Source organism: Anser anser (assembly GCF_964211835.1).
Source record: "Anser anser genome assembly, contig: HAP1_SCAFFOLD_649, whole genome shotgun sequence".
Lineage (NCBI taxonomy): Eukaryota > Metazoa > Chordata > Aves > Anseriformes > Anatidae > Anser > Anser anser.
In genome coordinates this window covers 1-20,917 of record NW_028153690.1, presented here as the reverse complement: position 1 = coordinate 20,917, position 20,917 = coordinate 1, and the positions used below count along the sequence as shown (strand labels likewise).

At 37.1% G+C, this 20,917-nt stretch overlaps 1 long non-coding RNA gene across 1 annotated transcript; it reads left to right on the top strand.

Annotated features, from left to right (window-relative positions):
• Positions 1–3,515: 3,515 nt before the first annotated feature.
• On the top strand, positions 3,516–19,671 carry LOC310891637. The gene is made up of 3 exons (XR_014577657.1): positions 3,516–8,146; positions 17,149–17,203; positions 17,890–19,671. It is a non-coding gene; the product is annotated as an uncharacterized lncRNA (long non-coding RNA).
• Positions 19,672–20,917: the final 1,246 nt, after the last annotated feature.

Genomic DNA, 20,917 nt, shown 5'->3' with positions numbered 1-20,917 from the left:
AAAAAAAAGTTTGTGGGTTGATATAAAGAAGTTGAATAGGACAGAAAAGGAAGATAAATAGTAATAATAATAACAATAACAGTAATAAAATAATATGTACAAAACAGTGAAGCACAAGACAATTTCTCACCACTCGCTGACCAATGCCCAGCCTGTCCCCAAGCAACGGTCCTACTTCCACACCCCAACCAGCCACTCCATGTAACTGCTCAGCATGACACCATATGGTATGGAATATCCCTTTGTCCAGTCTGGGGCAGCTGTCCTGGTTCTGTCCCCTCCTAGCTCCTTGCTGGAAGACTTGCCCCCAGACTTTTCACTACAGGGCATTGTGAGAAGCTGAAAAGTCCTTGGCTTAGCACAAGCACTACTCTGCTACAACAAAGACATCAGAATATTATCAGCATTATCCTCATCCTAAAACCAAAACACAGCATCATAACAGCTACTAGGAGGAAAATTGACTCTATCTGAGCTGAAACCAGGACATATAGACTACATACAGTTTTCCTCTGATATTATTTAAATCATATCTCTCCTGCATACTAGTTTCCACACAAGCAGAGATTTAGTTTGAGCTAATCATCCTGACTTAAAAATTGGACTGTTTGAATGGTAAGCCTCCAGCTCCCTACATTTAGACTTCTTCTGAATTTTATTCCAGTTTTCAAGTGAACCTGAACCAGCAAGAACTCTCCACCCTCTACTGTGAACTTGTTGCTTTGTTCTACAGAATCTCAGCTTTGATTAGAAGGAAAGAAGAATTCACACTGTTATGGTCCCAAAATGTATTTAATAAATAGAAGATGGGAACAGAGATTGTGTACTGCAAGTACTCAGGCCTGTGAGTGGCTTCATTCACCTCAGTGAGGTTTTAGTTTATGGGAGAATAGTACTGCAATTAGTTGTTCCTCAGGCAGAAGTGAGAGGAGAGGAGTAGTAATATCTAGAAAACGAATGCTGGTGGCATAGGTGAGAATTATTTCATAAACACCATCCCATATGTTTCTACCAGCTCCTTGCTGGAAAGGTGCTCAGTGTACACAATTTATGCATTTATTTTTTATTTCCTCTGTAATATGTTCAGAAAAAAAAAAGAGGGGGGAAAGGAGGGGGGGCACTATCTTGGTACATTTAACTATGAATCTCTTCTTCAGTTCCCTGTCTCCCTGGAAAAGTTGCATTTATAACCAGAAACTGTCCATCAGAGCTGGTTAATCAGAGAGCTAATAGGGAACGATAGGCATATTAATTCCACGTGCACTGCAGCATTTACAGAAACATGCTCTTTTTAACACTTCATGGGCTTCTATTGCCCTGTTGGTTTTAGGTAGCCATCATGTCATACTGGTGCCAGGCATTTATTGCCACCAGTACACATTGATTTGATTTCTTTGATGTCCTTCTGTGCTATCACTTCTAGCACTGTTCCTTGAAAATTGTCTTAACTGAGCCTGAGTCCCTCAGAGATCAGGTATGCCAGCTGAACACTTAAACACAGTAGATAACTGTTTAAATCTTAAGTAGAATGTCAGTGGGATAGGAAAAAAACAAACTGCCTGTTTTCTATATGCCAGGGAAGACAGGGAATTAACTGTTCCAACACAAACAATGCACTTTTTTCCTTACTTGTTCAGCCTTTTCTTTTCTGCTGTTGCTGCAAATAAAGAGGTGGTGTGTTATGTAGAGTGGTAACAATTCACTCACAGGCTCCCACATCCTTATTTTCCCCCAGCCCTAGAATTAACTGTGCTGCTACAGCAAAATATAGTTTTGCTTATTGGTCTTATAAGAACTGTGACTGCACAAGAGATATGTATTTCTACCTCACTAATGCATCCTGACTGAGGTCTTTTATCATACTCATAATAGGAATAAAAAAGACTAGTTGTATCACATAAGGGGAAAGTGCTTTGTGTAATGGTGATGTTTTTTAAGCTCTTACTGTAAACACCCAGGGTGAGTGGGAATGTGTGTTTGTACAGACAAGGAAAAGTCTCAATTCTGAGAAAATCTTCTGGGATCTAATGTAGTATAAGAGTTTACTACTATCAATATGAATAAGATTTTAGCTGCTTGGAGTCAGAGTGAATGTTGCCTTTTCCAAGACTATATTAGGTTTCTTAGATATTTATTCAACTCAAGGAACCCCTGAAAAACATAATTTCAAGAGAGCTTCCTTATTATGATAAATTGATTTTGCTTGTGGACACATTTCCATGTGCATTTCATTTTCTCCTTATGAGAAAACTGAAGCAACAATGTGTTTATTAAAATAAAAGTGAATTATGGGAATTATTATGGGAAAACACTTGTTTATTCAATCCATTTATGTCAGCTCATGGTAAGGTCTGTATTGCTGTAGGATTTCAACATCATAATCTTGAAGCTACTTATTGTGCTTATAAGACTTTAGAATGCATTGATATTCTGTACATTTTGCAGATAAGGAAAAGACACAATGAAGTACTAGAATTTTAAAAATATTTAGATGCCATTAAAGCTTTGAAAATCAGAAAGTAGTGTTGCTAAATATAAAAATTAATGTGTTATTTAATGAGTGTGATATTCACGTTTCACATCCAGCATTTTCATAGAGGGTATAATGTTGATAAAGAAGTTATTTTCAGAAACATTAAGGACATTAATGAGTTACTTGGAAGTGTTTCAGAATAACGAGTTAGAATAAAACTCAGCAAGTGGGTGAAATATCAAGGAACCTTCTAATATACACTTGTTTGTTTCTAAATGTGTTGTGTTTTTTTTTTCCTGAACAAAGTTGGTGCTAACATGGATATTTTTCTCAAAAACATTGTAAGATGTTTTGAAATGTTGCATAAATGTAATAAAAAATTATTCTCAAAATGTGATCTATATAGTAAAGTAGAAAAATTGGTTTGCCACTTTCACTCATTTTTTCATGTTTTGAACTTTTATTTATTTATTTATTTATTTATTTATGGTTGACCATATAAATCACAGGCTACTGTTGTCATTTCAATGCTTTTCGGCAAGGTACACAGGATAATAAGTAGTAGTTACTGTTGGTTTATTTTATCAGTTTAAAGTGTAGTAGTTATGAAGAACTTTCTCCAAGCACACCTTTGAAACTGAATGTCAGCTAAAAGCAACATGTGGAGAGTCTCAAAAACCAAAAAAACAAGACAGAGGCAGACATATTTTATGTGAAAAGTCACATGCAATTTAAAGATCCTCAAAATATCTATAAAACTTTAAAAATCTAGTTTAAAATGCACTGTGGTAGTGTGTAACCCTAACCTCAGAAAAGGATTTGGGGACGTTATTGATCCACTTCTCTTTCATTATTTTGTTTTATCCCTAGTCTTAGTGTAATCTCTCTTTTCTTTCCCCTTCCCCTTCCCCTTCCCCTTCCCCTTCCCCTTCCCCTTCCCCTTCCCCTTCCCCTTCCCCTTCCCCTTCCCCTTCCCCTTCCCCTTCCCCTTCCCCTTCCCCTTCCCCTTCCCCTTCCCCTCCGTCTCCTTCTTTTCCTCCTTCTCCTTCTCCTTCTCCTTCTCCTTCTCCTTCTCCTTCTCCTTCTCCTTCTCCTTCTCCTTCTCCTTCTCCTTCTCCTTCTCCTTCTCCTTCTCCTTCTCCTTATCCTTATCCTTATCCTTATCCTTATCTTTCTGTTTTATTTGCTTGTTTCCCAGCATTTGTAGAGATCTAGTTCTTAATCAGTGTACCAGTAGGGATTCTGCAGGTGAAACTTTTGCAGTTCACACATCTGTCTTTTTCAGGAAGGTTATTAGACTAGAGCAAAGATCCATTTGTCTCCTTTCACAGGCTTCTGACAAGCCATTCTTTGTTCCCTGTGGGAGCGTGGGAATTGTAAAGTAGGCAGGAAATTGACCCTGCATGAGGGATTCTGTGAGAGAAGGAATAGATTTGTAAACAATCTCAGAAAACAAGACAAACTAATTTGAAGCATTTAATAAACAGGTGAAAGTATCAAAGAAAAAGAAATACAAGGAACACTATTTTACATGTTATTAAAACTTTTTAAAAAAAATGACATTATTGAAATTATTTACCTTTGAAGTTGACATTGCTATATTCTTTCTGAAAACAGAATGCTTGGGTCTTTGCAGAGAGTCCTCCTCCCAGGTACATTTTTCATACAATCACTCACTAAAACACTGAGATGTGGTGACTACATCAGTCATGCTTCTGGGTTGCATCTTTCCAATTCTTAGCTTTCTGCAGCTTATGGGACCTTGTCCTTTAATATCTCAAGAGTGAACAGCCTCTAACAGTGATTGCAGCAAGTCTGAACACTTGAGTCAAAGTTCTGTTGTTGGAGTTTATGCAGTTTAGTACTCTAAATATCTGCCAGCACAGCAATGGTTATTGGAATGCTGATGGTTTACACTACTGTTGGAATGCTTATTCTTCAAATGTGTTATTTGATTACTTCAAGTACAAGGAGGTGGGACCTATTAACAAGACTGCTTTCTAATATTTCAACGCCTGCAAATAATTCAAAGTTTCAAGTTCACTCAAGTCCTTAGTTCCTAAGGAGGAATTGTCTCACTCTTGGTGATATGTATATGTTCTAAATTCATCCTAACTCTGGGCTTCTTGAATGATTCTACATCCCTACAAATGTCAGCTGTCATCATAAGGGTGAATTGTGGGACAATGGTTGTCCTATAGAAATGGAGTCAAATCACTCAGAAATGAATAGTGTTTGAATAATTTTTTGTTTTCAGAATGCTGATTTTTCCATAATATCTACTTGGTTTTAAGTCAGTTATTATTCTTATAAGTATTACTAATGACTAATGCACCTTCACTTACACTTGCATTGCACTTTCATATACACTCTTTGTTGTTGGAGTTTAACTTACAATCCCCAAAGAAATGTGTTTGCTTTCTACCTCCTAGTATTACTATTCACATGTCTAGATTGGATTTTTCCAGTGCATCTTTTCTCCCTTCTCCTTCTGTGTTTTTGTCTTCCTTATAGAGCATTCACTGTAAAATACTGTGGGGCAATTATCATAGCAGCAGGGTCTGAAAATGAATGGTAATATATTGTAATGGAAAACTGCTTCATAGATGGCTCCATTATTTCCACCATCAGACAAATGTCTTCACCTGACATAATAATCAATAGGCAGCAGGCATTTAAAGCAGTATGTTTTGTGCTGGTTGAACATCTGGAAGGCAGTATCTTTTTATTTGTTAAATTATGCTGAAGAAACTTTTGGAGGAGCAGAAAGTTCATTGATGCTTGCCCGACCTATTCCATGGGGGCCCTTTATTTACTGCAGGTTGCCAGTTTCCCTTCTGCTTGGTCATTGAAATCACTTGACATGAAGCTTTTATCTGCTAGTAGAAGGTTGTTGACCATGTCCTTTGTTTCTGTAAAGACTTATTCTGTCACTTTTTGCCATAGTTCCATAAGTGTTATGATGATAATAGCAGAAAACTTTATCACTTAAAGTGGCAACTGTTATTTTATGCCCTGGAGCAAACTGTCAGGATTCCTAAAGGTCTTATATTAAATTGCAAATCTAGCATTATCGTGTCTGAATTCTAATTTTAGTTGCTCATATTAGAAAATGTAGCTCTGAGCAAGTGTTCACTCAATTAAAGCTATTGTTTGGAATTTTTCATCTAAGAAAAGCTTTTCCAATTAGTTTTAAATGAAAACATTTCCAGTCCACTTTTTTTTTTTTTTTTCTGAAATGTGGTAACGACAACTACCACAACAAAATCATTAACATGTTATGTACTTTAATATTCAATTTTCTGAACACATATAATTAAAGATTATTTGCTTGCTAAGGGGGAAAAAAAAAGAAAGAAAGAAAAAGAAAAGAAAAAAAAAAAAAGCAGCTTATGTAGTTGATGTTCCAGTAACTGAAGCCCACCATCCTTACATTCTTTTATTAACAGCTAATCAGAAACACTGGGACTCCTTGACATCAATTACTACAGCTATAATCTAACTGACACAAATTTAAAATAACTTTCAGTGGGCCCTAAATTAATGCTTCTTGAGATGCTCCACAAAAAATATGTTTCATAATTCATATTTAACTCACGAGAAAGACATGTTTTAAATCCTTCTTCTACCTGATCTACAGAAGAGTGATAAGTAGTTTTGCTGAGAAGTCATTAGACTTGCTTAGTCCTGAATTTTCTAATTTAATTTCCAGTGTGTTGTCCATGACTGCTGGTATCACTGAAAAGCATGATAAAACTTCATTTAGAGAGTCTTTATTTTGGGAGATTCTATTTTTGAGACATAGTGGAGGTCTATAAAATTCTAAATGGCAGGAGAAGGGTGAATAGGAATACGCAAAAATTAGTGGAAAATTTGTGGGTAGTGAAAGTAATGAAAAATCATCATCAGTTGAAGCCACGAGGTCACAGGATATTGTGCTTTACACACACTTAAACCATGGTGGGAATGCTAAACATCATGTGGGTGCAAGGGGAGTTCATGCATATCACTCTCTTTGACCCCTTCTCACTACATGCACACACACATTACTCCAGTGTACTGATTTTGGCTGCGACAGAGTTAATTTTCTTTATAGTAGCAGGTATTATGTCATTTTGGGGGTTTATGTTTAAAATAGTGCCAATAACTCAGGTGTTAAGGTTTTAACTAGGATAGAATTCATTTTCATTGTAGAGATTCAAAAAATGCTCCATTTTGTACTTTGGATGAAAATAGTCATGGTAACACACCGATGGTTTTAGTTCTTGCAGAGCAGAGCTTGCACAGAACCAACGACATTTTTGTTCCTGAGGCTGCCCTGCCAGCAAGGAGCCTGGGGGTGCATGTGAAGCTGGGAGGGGACACAGCCAGGGCAGCATACCCAAAGGGATATTGCCATGCCATATGAGGTCACGCTCAGCAATAAAAGCTAGGGAAAAAGGAGAAAGAGGGGGGAAACACTTGGAATGATGGCATAACCTAAGTAACCATTATACATCATGAGTCCTGCTTTCCTGAAAATGTCTGAATATCTGTCTGCCAAATGAAAGTAATGAATGAATTCCTTATCTCGCTTTGCTTGAGCACGCAGCTTTTGCTTTACCTATTACACTGTCTTTATTTCAGCCCATGAGTTCCCTCACTTTTAGTTTTCAGATTTTCTTCCCTATGTCACTGTCTAGGGAGTGAGTGAGCACTCACTCACTTTCCTTTCAGTGTGATGGTTAGATGCCTACCAAAGTTAAACCACAATGTTCTTCCTTCTGGGAAACAGCTGCTACAATTTCAGACAGCTCTGTTTTGCATACTGCTATAAAATGAAGCGTGGAATCCATGTTTATGATAGAATAGTCTCACAGCATAAAAGTACTCGTTGCAAAATACATGGATGAGCTCTGTTTCTAATAAAATCAGCCAAACTTCCAACAACAACTTTTTTACCTGCATTAAAAGGTTTCTTTGAAGTTTAGGGTTTCTTTTGGTGCATGTTAAAGTTGCACTAAGTGGAAATGAGTAAGGAATAATACACTCTCAGTAGCTAAGGTTTGGTTTTTATTTTATTGGGAAAATATTTAAAGTAATCTGCTGTGAATATCTTTTTATTATCCTTTATAAACTTACATCTCAGTTCTTCTCCTTCCAGGTGCCTCTCACTCTGCACACCCAAAAAAACTCATGAAGATGTAAAATCATTACTTCTTAGGAGGTCCACAATTAGCTTACAGGAGGGGTGAAAAGAAAGAACGTGTCTTGACAAACTGATTAAAAATGACCATATGATGGGCTCATTGCTCCTATCCTCTGATGACTACCCAGCTGCCGCTATCTTCGTCTCCAAAATAAAATCCAAACTACAGTAGCACCTTAATTTCTAATCAGCATGATAATTCAACATCCTCCACATATCCCCCAGGACCAATTAAGGAAAACATCAAAAAGTGCAGTGACTTTAATTAGGCAGTTATTCTGCATGTTTTCATCATTAGCCTACTTTGTAACCACCATCATCATCACAACTATACTGACGGAATAAATTAAGCTATAGATATTGACCATATTTAAAAAGGAACACCAAAAAAACTGAATTTAACCAGAATCCAGTGAATCAATGGGTATGTCTGCAGATCACTACAGATTTAAGGCATTTCAAGCTTACCTTCTTTGAAACCATAGGTATGAATTTGAAACTCTCTCTGTGAATTAAAACACCATACTGAATTCTTAGGGAGTCATCAAAAAAAGTCAAGATTTCCCTTCCCTTCCCTTCCCTTCCCTTCCCTTCCCTTCCCTTCCCTTCCCTTCCCTTCCCTTCCCTTCCCTTCCCTTCCCTTCCCTTCCCTTCCCTTCCCTTCCCTTCCCTTCCCTTCCCTTCCCTTCCCTTCCCTTCCCTTCCCTTCCCTTCCCTTCCCTTCCCTTCCCTTCCCTTCCCTTCCCTTCCCTTCCCTTCCCTTCCCTTCCCTCCCCTCCCCTCCCCTCCCCTCCCCTCCCCTCCCCTCCCCTCCCCTCCCCTCCCCTCCCCTTCCCTTCCCTTCCCTTCCCTTCCCTTCCCTTCCCTTCCCTTCCCCTCCCTTCCCCTCCATCTCCCTCTCCCCTTCCCCTTCCTCTTTCCTTACCCCTTCCCCTTCCCCTTCCCCTTCCATTAGGCCTGCATTTTAATTTGTCTTATGTCCTGTATGTTAAACTCAGAGGTGACTAAGCGTAACAAATTTATTTCAGAACTAAACCAACATATTAACCTTTAGTGCCAAAACCGATGCTATCAGGCTGGAAGAAGAGTATTTGAACTCCTACATATACACCAAAGATGGTAGTTCAAGGCTGTTAAGGCTAGACTCACTACAGGAATGCTCTGTCCAAATTTCAGTTTACAGTGAGGTACTAAGACTCATGGTTCTTGCAACCGTGGATTCTTCTCTTCAATGTCTTAAGGCATGACAAATGAATACAATGACCTCTGGATATGCACAGATGTTTACACCCAGCTCATGAGGTTCAGGATAGACCATTCCTCCGGTGCCCAGTTCATGCTAAGGAGTATTAACATTTGGGAATTTCAGGAGCCATATCAGAGCTTTGAGCAGGATCTTACCAAATATTGTGTAATACCAGTGGAGTCCAAAGTCAGTGCTGAGACACCATAATCACTCCTACTCAAACTAATGAATTCTTTTTCCTAAGTCATTTAAGGCCAAGAGAAGGGTTAATTTTCCCATTTTTTACTTTGCCAAGGTATAAAAAAATCTAGATAAAGTATATCAGACATATTCAGTGCTATGTTATTTTAGAACAAGATTCCACTATACAGATCTGGATGGTAGACAGTAGAAGAAAAGTGAATGGGAAAAAAAAATCTTCATAAAATACAATTTATATAGCAGAATTTCATGCTCTTCAAAGAAGCTAGAGATACTACAGACCTAGCTTTTATGAATACATTTTCCAGACAAAGACCACATTAAAAACCAGTAACGTGTATAGACACCTAGTAGTCCCACTGGCACACATGGATATATAAAGAGGGTGGTGCAAGAGAAGTGTCATGATCTAGATGATTCCGTAATTAGAGACTCTGAAAAAGAAAGAAACTGGGAAATAGGGAAATGCCCCACATCCTGCATGCCAACTAATATGGAGTACCAACTTATTTAAAATGTTTTTCTCTCTGCTCCATTACTTTATTTGCACTTGAACCAGCAAAGAATGTGGATAAATGACTTCTCCCTTTGTAATCCCTAAGTGTAAAGAAACTTCCATAATATCTAAAGATCAGTGAATATTTATCAGTAATGCTAATACTTTAGAGAAAGCTTTTCCTGTTTAGTTTGCTAGGATGGTATCTGCCTGCCCCAAATCTACTTCAATTTATTCATTACTTTTGGCAAAAATATGTTTGCATGTCAAAACTACAACCTGACATTGAAATGTGTGTTTCTCATGTTCAGACATACTAATAATAAAGTATTACTTAACTAAGGTGATGCAGGAATGTGAACTACTAATTTAAGAAGATAATTTATGAGATAAAAGTAAGCTTTTGCTTATTTCAGTAATTACAGTGAAGTCATTAGATTACCTCTAAAGTCAATTATATTTTCTTCAGTAAAAAATATTTTAATAGCATTATGAAACCTTATTACAGCACTTTCTGGTTCTTCTCAAGGCCAAAAAAAAGAAAATTTGAAAGAAAAGAAAAATAATATCTATCTACAACATATTTCATCCAGTTTACTCCAGGCCAAAGTCAGACACAAAACACATTGCTAGGAAGAACATTCAGGTGTTCCTACTAGAATTTGCCGTTCAGAGTTACCCATTTTGTAAAACTGAAAATACATTTTTAATGTTATAAATACTGTTTTATTATTAGCAGGTGAGTACCTTGAAGTATGAAGTATGGTACCTTGAAGATTGTACAGTCTTGAACATGTTGTTATAAAGATATTTTTCCCTTATGGAGTTCTAGCTCCTCTCATTCCATATGATCATCACTGATTTTGAACATGAATCTTCTATTAAAAAACACATACATATATATTTTTATATGCACAAATTGTACAGCTGATACAAATCTGCCAGTAACAAATTACATGCAAATTGGAAAAAAAAAAAAGAAAAAAAAACATAACGTAAAAAAAAAAAAAATCTGCATTATGTTCTGATTCTGTACTAAAAATAAATAAAAAAAAATTGACTTTAATCCACGAATGAGAGAAAACTCACAGATAGAGTTAAAAACAGTTTAATAGGTGAAGTACAGCTGTATGAGTAAAGCAAAAGGAGAAATTATTTCACTACTTCCCATCAAAATACATTTCCCATTTCCTGGAAAGTTGGGCCTCGGAACACATAAAGGTTACTTAGGAAGTAAAGTGCCGTAACTATGAATGTTCACCCACTTTTTCCTCCATTCCTTGAATTCTTATTTCTGAGCATGGCAACATGTAGTATGGAATGTCCCTTTGGTCAGCTGGGGTCAGCAGTCCTGGCTATGTCCCATCCCACCTTCTTGCCCACCACAGCCTGCTTGCTGGGGAGGTAGAGTGGGAAAAAGAAAAGAAAGGAAAAAAATGTAGAAAAAATAATCAGAACTGTGCAAGGAGAGAAATGAACAAAATACTGCTGTGTTTTCAATACTACTTTAGTCACAGATGCAAAGCACAGCACTGTGTGGGCTGCTATGAAGAAAATTAACTCCATCCCTGCCAGACTCAGAACATAAATATAGTACTTATTAAAACAATATAGATGGATCATAAAGATTTATTTTGATTTTTCTAAACAACCCATGCATTTGCATGGATCCCGGAAGAGGTTTTCTATAAGCAACGAGAAAACTTTATTTAAGTAATATGAAGTTATTTAATTAGCTTAATTGATATGGAAAGCTTTTAACAATCTACATTCATCTAACATGGATGTAAACTCTAAATTGTTAGTGAGGGCTTATTGGTTTATTATCATGGAGCTTTGAAAAAGAGTTTACAGTATATAATACAAATTTCACGTTTCCTTTCTGAAAAAAGAGCTGTTAAAAATACTTTATTAAGAGTGTTTGAGTGGTGTAGTTTAGCAATCTCCCACAACCACTGCACATTATTCTTTATATTCCCTATTGATTTAAAACAGCAATTAGAATTTGATGAGGAATGTCCGGGGAAAAAAAAAAATAATAAAGATCAATTAAAAATCCATGTTGCTAGGACTAAATATTTATTAAAATAACAGAACCTTTCAAATAATAGTTCAAACTTAATTACTCAAATACTTCCTTATACTTCTATTTTCTGCCTCACTTCATTGTAACTGGAAACTGCAATAGTGACAGTAAACGTTTCAGACTAAAGTACATAGAAATCATAAAGCTTTTACATTATAGTAACAGTGGTTGAGATTTTGTAAACAGATTTGAGCAGACTTTTTTTTTTTTTCTTGTATATTTCGAAAGTTCTTTTCTGGTATACAGTGACAAAAATCTTCCCTTTAGCTAAATTAAACTGGAACCATAGACTACCCTTTACAGTCAGATGGACAAATGACCATAGTCGTGATGTTCCTTTTCAGTAGCAGAAATGGAGGAGAAAAGAAATTCAGAAGCTGGGCTTGAGCAAAGAAATCTTTTTGCAGCAAGACATGGCTTCCTTTAGGATTTTTATTTATTTATTTATTTATTTATTTATTGGGGGGCGGGGGGGGGGGGGGAGGAGGAGGGTCTGACAAAAATCAAGAAGGGTTTCTGTAATTAGATATGGCCACTACATGTTAAAGTGAAAATGCCATATAATAAGAGCAGCAGCTATGGTTTCTGTCCATTCCTGTCTCAGTGTCTTTGAACTATTGTCAAAGTAAAAATTTGGTATGCAAGAGGTGTACAACCCAGTGTTGCTCAAATGCATAATGCAAAGGCCTGCTCTGGCTCATTTAAAATGGTAACCTAAACCAAAACCTGATGGAATTAGTGGCCAACACATACAAATATTAGCTTCACAAAAGGTAAAAATATAATTCATAGAATCACGGAATTGTTGAGGTTGGAAGAAACCTCTGGCAATCATCTGGTTCCACCACAAACACTAAGTTTAGCCTACTGATTGCATTGTAATTAGGCTGCCTAGTACTAAATAAAATAGTTAATTTGGTGGTGCGAAGTGGATAATCAGATTATATTCACTGAAAGAAGCCTTCAGCATGCACCCAGAGGAACATCTCAAACTCATGGCCCTAGAGCTGAAGTGAGGCACACTGGGACAGCAACAGTAAGCACATCTAATTTGTGCTTGGCATGTTGATATGGATATACAAAATGGCATTTTTTTTCTTAACACTACTCTCTACATATACATTGTGAAGAGATGTTATGATCGTGTTCATTGGCTGGTCAGGTTTGTGTCCCTGCATGTTCTTTTGAATAGCTTTCACTTTTTCTTATCACTTTTTTTTACATTGAAAAAGGCCACTGGCCAGATATCCTTAAAGGAGCAGGCACTGTCCTTCCACATACCCTTACACCTGTACTTTCATGAACAGAATCTATCAGTAGCTAGAATAGGTAATTGTGGAATAAGGACCAACTATTAAATGACTGCTCTCAGCAAGGGTATAAATAGAAAAACAGATTCCACAAATTTAAGATGATGGTCTGCTAAGTGCTGAAATCTACTTTGATGTTTGAGTGTGCAAAGCTTATCCTCCAAAATTATAATAACCACTATCAATGAGAGTGATATTATCTTCCATCAGAACAGAAAGTTCCATAATAATGCACTATAAACACCCTACATTTTGCTTTGGGTGCTGTCCTCTGGCTTTTACAGTTGACTAATGAAATTAGTTCAAGTAGTAACACAGACACAAGGCAAGTGAGGCCTAAATATTAGAAAACAAAATCTTAAACTATAGAAATATGAAAAAGTTAGCCCCTTATTAAAGAGACACAGAAGATTTTATTCAAATATTAATTCTTCATTTTCCGTGAAAGAAGTTTAAAATTGAAAGAAGAAATAATCATACATTGAAAGAAGTAAGAAATAATTATAAATTATTTTAACATTTTAAATTAACATCTGTTCAAAACATTACCCTTAATGTTTTTACAGCTCTTCTCCATAAGAGTTTCTTTAGAATTCTTAATGGAAACACCATCAGACCTATCATCCACATAAGCCATGTAGCAGGGCCAGCCTGTGGTACTGGTTTTTTCCACAGCAGTTAATGACAGGAAAGAGACAAGATGTCCTTCAGCTGATGCCCATATCTCAAAACCAAGCATAAATATGAATGAAAATGTTATAGTTCCCAGGTTTTATGCATATCTCATGCACAGAATTATTGACTGTCTGCTCTGAAGCAGCTTTCTAGAGAATTTCTAATGGAAGATTTCATCCTGTTAAAATAAGCAGATTTTACACTGATAATTTGTCCTCAACTTTATATCAGCGATCCTGTAAAGCCAGCTTGTCCTGCCAGATGCACAAGGGACAGTGCTATTTTCAGAGTATTCAGCTTTTCTGGAATATATAGAAATTGAATGGAAATTCCTACTTTGTTCTTAGACCTAATAAGAATGTTTTCGTTGTTTGTAAAGTACATTAGCAGAGGATGAAGACTCTTATTAATATATCAAGTGATCAGTAATGTTCATAAACATGTTTGCTCCTGTTGATTTTCATTCTTCGCAATATGTCCTTTATTCCTCAAAAAAAAAAAAAAGTATGCTGAATTTTAGTTTAGTAGCAAAATAATGTTCTAAAGCAACTAAATTAAGAAGCATTTGTGGGCAACTTCAGTTTGAGTCTTTTTTGACAAAAAAAAAGTACATTCAGAAAACGTAAAACTATTTATTTAAGCATAAAAATGTCTAATGGATTTTTCTTAAGCAAGTTTCATACTTCAAAGCCTTTTTCTTTTTACGCTCAAAGATTCTATCTCTAATTTTTAAAACCCACTGTATTTCTTTTGCTGCCTCTATACATTGAAGGGAAAACATGCTAATCATCCAGCTCTTTCTTTCTCATGTTCTGAACATATTTCACTCTAATGGTTCCATGCATGATTATAATTTGAGAATAAGAGAAACAATTTAAAATTCCAATTATGAAAGCATGTCTTTGTTAACTCACTCCCAGCTAAATGACTTCCTCTCACACTAGGAAGTTAAGCATCTCACAGCATGACTGAGCTTCAGAAACTTCACTATTCATTCACAAAATCCTGCTTTCATAGCTACTTTTCACAGTCTTGTTGGAATTTATGCTCCCTCTTTTATTTATAGTGTCAAGGATTCCCAAGATAGTCGACCTAGAGCTAATATTTGCATCTAGGTTGGACCTCTGATTCTTTGTTTTAGTTTACATTACAGTGTGTATTGGGTTTTTGTATATTGTTTAATATCTTCAACAACATAGACAGTAGGAGCAAGTGCACCCTCAGCAAATTTTCAGATGACACCAAGCTGAGTGGTGTGGCTGATACAAAAGAAGGAAGGGATGCCATCCAGAGGTACCTGGACAAGCTTGAGAAGTGGGCCCACGGGAATGTAATGAGGTTCAACAAGTCTATAGGCAGGGTGATGCACCTGGGCCAGGGAAATCCCAGGAGTACAGACTAGGAGAAGAACTCATTGAGACCTGCCCTGCAGAGAAGTACTTTGGTGTTCTGATGGATGAAAAGCTCGACATGAGTTGGCAGTGTGCGTTTGCATCCCAGAAGGCCAACTGCATCCTGGGCTGCTTTAAAAAAGCAGTGGCCGGCAGGTTGAGGGAGGTGATTGTCCCCCTCTACTCAGTCCTGGTGAGGCCCCACTTGGAGTACTGCACACAGGTCTGGATCCCCCACCACAAGAAAGTTGTGGAGCTGTTAAAGTGGGTCCAGAGGAGGGCCACAAAGACGATTAAGGGGCTGGAGGGTGTACTCGATCCCCTCATCCAGATCATCAATAAAGATGTTAAAGAGAACTGGCCCTAGTACTGAGCCCTGGGGGACTCCACTAGTGACCGGCCTCCAGCTGGAAAGAACTCCATTCACCATGACTCTTTGGGCCCGGCTAGCCAGCCAGTTTTTAACCCAACGAAGCATATGCCAGTCCAAGCCATGAGTAGCCAGTTTCTTCAGGAGAATACTGTGGGAAATAGCGTCAAAAGCCTTACTGAAGTCAAGGTAGACCACATCCATAGCCTTTCCCTCATCCACTAAGCACGTCATAGAAGGAGAACAGGTTCGTCAAGCAAGACCTGCCTTTCATAAACCCATGCTGACTGGGCCTGATTGCCTGGTTGCCCTGCAAGTGCCACGTGATGACACACAAGATAATCTGCTCCATGAGCTTCCCTGGCACCGAAGTCAAATGAACAGGCCTGTAGTTTCCCAGATCTACCCTCTGGCCCTTCTTATGGATGGGCATCATGTTTGCCTTTCTTGTAGATGGGTGTCACGTTTGCAAATGAATATGTTAACATTAAGAACCATCATATACAGTGTTATTTCTTATGTTGTTTTTTTCTTTATTTGACTCATTACTATACACTTTAAAGGCAATGAGATCTGAGATAAGCAGGTCTTTTTGCTCATATCTGTCTCTTTTCATCTTAGAGTCTCAAAGGGTCACAACACAGATAATAGCCTTTGCTAGAAGACATAAAGCGTTCATTTGGGCTCTTCTTATTTTTTGTCCCACAAATGCCTTTAACCTTAATACCTTTATACCTTTTAATACCTTATAATGACCTTTGCAAACAATGCCCTTCTCAAATCAGCACAAAGCAGAAATTCAAATAAAAATTGTTTTTCTCAATCTAAACATGCTGTGTTCCAGTTTAATCTGATTTTACCTTAAATTCATCTTCAGTCTACGTATACTGATGGGATTTTTTTTTTCTTATGAATAATGTCAGGGTCACTAGTCTGCACAAAATGACACTTTTAAAAAGGAGAGGATGAAAAAGCAAGTTCGTTGTACAGCTCCAGAAACACTTTTTGCAGTGAAAAATAATATATATTAGAGAAAATCAACTCTTAAAACACCTAATATTTAAATATTTTTCTAACAGTATTAAAAGCAGAACACTTGACTGAAGCATGTTGGGAAGGTCTTGGTTATAAAACCTCCTTGATCCATCTCAAGAAGATAAGCGTTAAGATAATGTATTACACAGATATGTGCTGTATAAATAAATCTTTTTTCAAAGCTACAAGCTCAGAGCCACATTAAGTTTTCTCTACAGTTTGGCCCAGTCCTTAAATACCTGTATGATGACATATTGAGGTTAGAATTCCCAGGGAAGCAATGTTGTTTATCAGATGGCATTTATATTGATTTTATCACCAGATAGCTACAATGTGATAACTGATGGACTGTAGTGAGCACACTTCGTTAATTCTCTATGCCTGTCTCTAGTAAGTAGCCTTTTTAATTCGTTCATTTTTTAACACCCCATTCAACATTTTCTCTCAAGAGCATGTATGTCTGGTTTGTCCTTTACTAGTCTTTCTAGATGGGGAAATCAATGATATTAATTCATTATGGAATAGGACCTAGATTAGGAGCTATAGATATACATATATGTTTTAAAGTATTTTTGATCTAATGATATAGTATAGGAGTCTGCATTTTTTATGTTGTTAATTATTCTTCCACTTTATATAGCTCTTCAAAAATTGTATTACTTTCTTCATTATTTCAGTTTACCTGAAGAGAAGGAGAAAAAAGAAAAGAAAACAACCCAAGGAAACACACATGTATGTATATCATGCGTGTGTATATATACATATATATGATTTACATTTAAGGATCTTGAAATCACATTCTGCATTTAAATGAATTTTGTCAGATCAGTTTTAAACAGACTTTAAAACAAAGCAATGAGTATCAGAGGTAACAATTTAATAATACAATCAAATGGCAACATTATCATGTTTTGCCAGGCGTTGTCATCACACCAGAGAAAATGTCAAACTATAGTCACCTGGTAATGAAACAGACCTGTGCCATTTTCTGTTTCTGGTTTATATGTTTGTGGTATTTGAAACACATGCATTTAATTGCTTTGAACCGTGGGATCCAACATTGTTCTGATGACTACTGAACTGTTAAATTGATCAGAGCACTGAGAATATGTATATGTTTTTAAATCAATCTACTGGCAAATTTCCTTTGCTGTAATGCATTCCCATTGCCCTTAATTAAATTTGTTTCTTATCCATTGCCTTCCAAATTATATCACTAAATCCTCTCTTTATCATCTTGGTAGTGCCTCCAAAGTTTACAAAAATTAATGGCTCCTCAAGCTTTTAAACACTTTGGGCAAAATTCACCACAGTTAATTTCACTGGGAATAGATGGAGCTGCACCACGAATGAATTTGGGTGCTATGAACTACTGAGCAACCTGAGGAATAAGCTATTTATGCATTCTTGTTTTGCAGATCTGATTTCTCCAGCAATGTCAAGAAAGATAAAGAAGTAAAAGCACAATGCTAAAGACATTATGATCTGTGTGAGACACAGGCTACCCTGAATTCACATGTTCAGAACTCAATGAGTATGATGAGATGTCTGCCATGGATCAGGAATAGTCATAACCCTGTGTGTGATGATGGGCGGAAACATATATTTATCTAAATAAATTTAGAGCTCTTTCCCTATGGACATTTTTACTACGCCATATGGCTATCAGAATTTAATTAGTACTGCCTTAGTTTAGCTTTATGCCTTTGTGTTGATATTAAAAGCAACAGTTAAAGTAAAACTAGAGAAAAGTGATGTTGAATCTGGCCCAATTCATTTTTTGGTAATTGTGTATTTTAAAAAGTTGGAAATGATCTGAGTATGAAAGAATAAAACAAGTACCTTCCTTTAAAATATTTTCTTCCTTTAAAAATAAATAAATAAATAAATAAATGTTAATTTTCTTTCTCCACAGTATGATGAAAAAGACTGTCTTGGAAACATTTTTTAAAATCTTATTAAAAACTCTATTTTGACAATAAAATATATGTATACAACAATTGCCAGAAAAGCAGAATGACAAAGAAACAATATCTCTTATTAACTTTGAAACATTTAAAGCAATCAATTGAAAGCCTTTTAAAGCAGCACCTTCTGATTGTACAAACCCCTTTAAAACAGCAAAATGGCCTGTAGATGTTTTGGCATTTTTGTTATTGTTTGTTTGCTTGTTTCAAACTGGAAAACCTGGAAAAGTTCTCAGTAAACTGCAGACAAATTGCTTTGAGATTCTGGAAATATGTTAGCTATAGTAAAGTATTCTATATTACACAGTCTGAGATAGGAGGAGGGAAAAAGTGTGACAGCTGGCTTTGTGGGCGCATGAGCACATTTCCCTCCAGAAGGCTGTCAGGCAAAACCAACTTCCTTGTTATAATTAAATTACATTATATATATTGTTGAAAATTCATCTATATTGCTTCTAAAAATAATTAATTGATTCAATGGCCAAAATGCTGTCATTTTACAAAATTATGTTTTCCACTCTGTACTTCACTGTTATTTAATAAACAAACAAATAAATAAATAAATAATCATCATCGAAAGGATTCTAGATTCACTCTGTCACACACACATAAAACTGTCATCTAAGCAAATGGCTTGCTAGGATTGATTTATAGATATTATATAATGATATAATGACATGTCACAAAATTTCATGTCCTTCTTGTAGTGAGGAACCCAAAACTGACCACAGTACTCCAGGTGTGGCACCACCAGAGCTGAGTACAGACAGTTACTTCCCTAGCCCTAGTCCTTCTGGCCACACCATTTCTGATCCAAGCCAGAATGCCGTTGGCCTTCCTGGCCACCTGAGCACACCACCTGTTCATATTCAGCCAGCTATCAATCAGTGCCCCCAGGGCCCTTCCTGATGGGCAGCTTTCCAGACACTCCTCCCCCAGCCTGTAGCACCGCATGGGGTTGTTGTGCCCCAGCTGCAGCACCCGGCACTTGGCCTTGCTGAACTTCAGGCTGTTGGCCTCTGGCCATTGGCCCAGCCTATCCAGACCCCTCTGCAGAGCCCTCCTACCCCTGAGCAGATCAAAACTCATGCCTAACTTGGTGTCATCTGCAAACTTACTGAGTGTGCACTAGATCTCTGTGTCCTTACTGATAAAGATATTGAAGAGACCTGGCCCCAGTTCTGAGCCCTGGGGTACACTACTAGTGACTGGCCTCCAGCATAATTTATCTCTATTCACCACAACACTTTGGGCCTGACTTCATTAATTTAATGAAGCATACACCCATCCAGGCCTTGAGCAGCCAGTTTCTACAAGAGAATTCTGGGGGAAATGGTGTCAAAACCTTACAGGAAGGGAGGATAGAGAAGAGGAGAGGAGGGGAGGGGAGGGGAGGGGAGGGGAGGGGAGGGGAGGGGAGGGGAGGGGAGGGGCAGACTGCATGTCATTCACGTGCTTAAAATTGTTATTATCTAACTCCCAACTATAGAAGTCCACAGAATGAGGTTCAGAGAGGGTTGCTGGCACAAAGCAGCAGGGATGGGGGAAAGGAGGGTTTGCCAAGAAAAAAGGGATTCTGGAATAGATGTCCCCATGGATTCCATCTCTTTCTTATAACCTATCCTTCTACTGACCTGAAGGTCTTTTTCACATAATGTACAGTTGTAAATGTGAAAGCAAGATAATAATAATTTCAGTCAGATGCTGAACAAACAAAATACAGGTTTTTAAAATACAAGGGACAGTGTGAATTATTCAAATTGATAAAGAGAAGTCAGGTGCAAAGAGATCCTGTTTTTTTCCATTACAAAATTAACATGAGGGAATGTTAGAGTTATAAAGAGAAATATTTCATTGCAGGCTGGCTGAACCACCTAAAGATGCGTAACAATGACAGGGGCTCTACCTGCATGGATTTTATTCAAGATATTATAATTTAGAGTCTCTGCTATGTTTTAAACTAGATGTAAGAAATATGTACTTACTGGAACTCAGTAGACTTTCATGATCATAAAATTGGTTGCTACAGGTGGAAGCAGGCCCTGAGAAACTGTTAATGAATGTAACAAAGGCAACAAAAACTTTGAGATCAGGAAATAAGTTTCAGCTCGTCTTCTTCAATATTTCATTTTCCCTATAACTGCTTACAAAATAATCCAAACCTTACATTTCACTCTCACTACCATTTATCACAAGATGAGATCAAGTCCCCATCTGTGTTAAAAGAGACGTCACTGAAAACACAGCAACACATTGCAGGGGGTAGTGAAAGCCAAGATAAAACGTGAGGTCTGAAAGACAGCTTCAGCCATTGACAATTTTGTGCATTTTTTTTTTCCCTTCTTCTTCTTAAGAAAGTACTAACCTTTCTAAATGTGAAATATATGAGGACTTCATGCCCTTAACAAATGAATGAAAATGAGAGAGAGAAATGGAAACCAGGCCTGGGGGAGAGTTTGGTCCCTGGTTCTTAACAGAT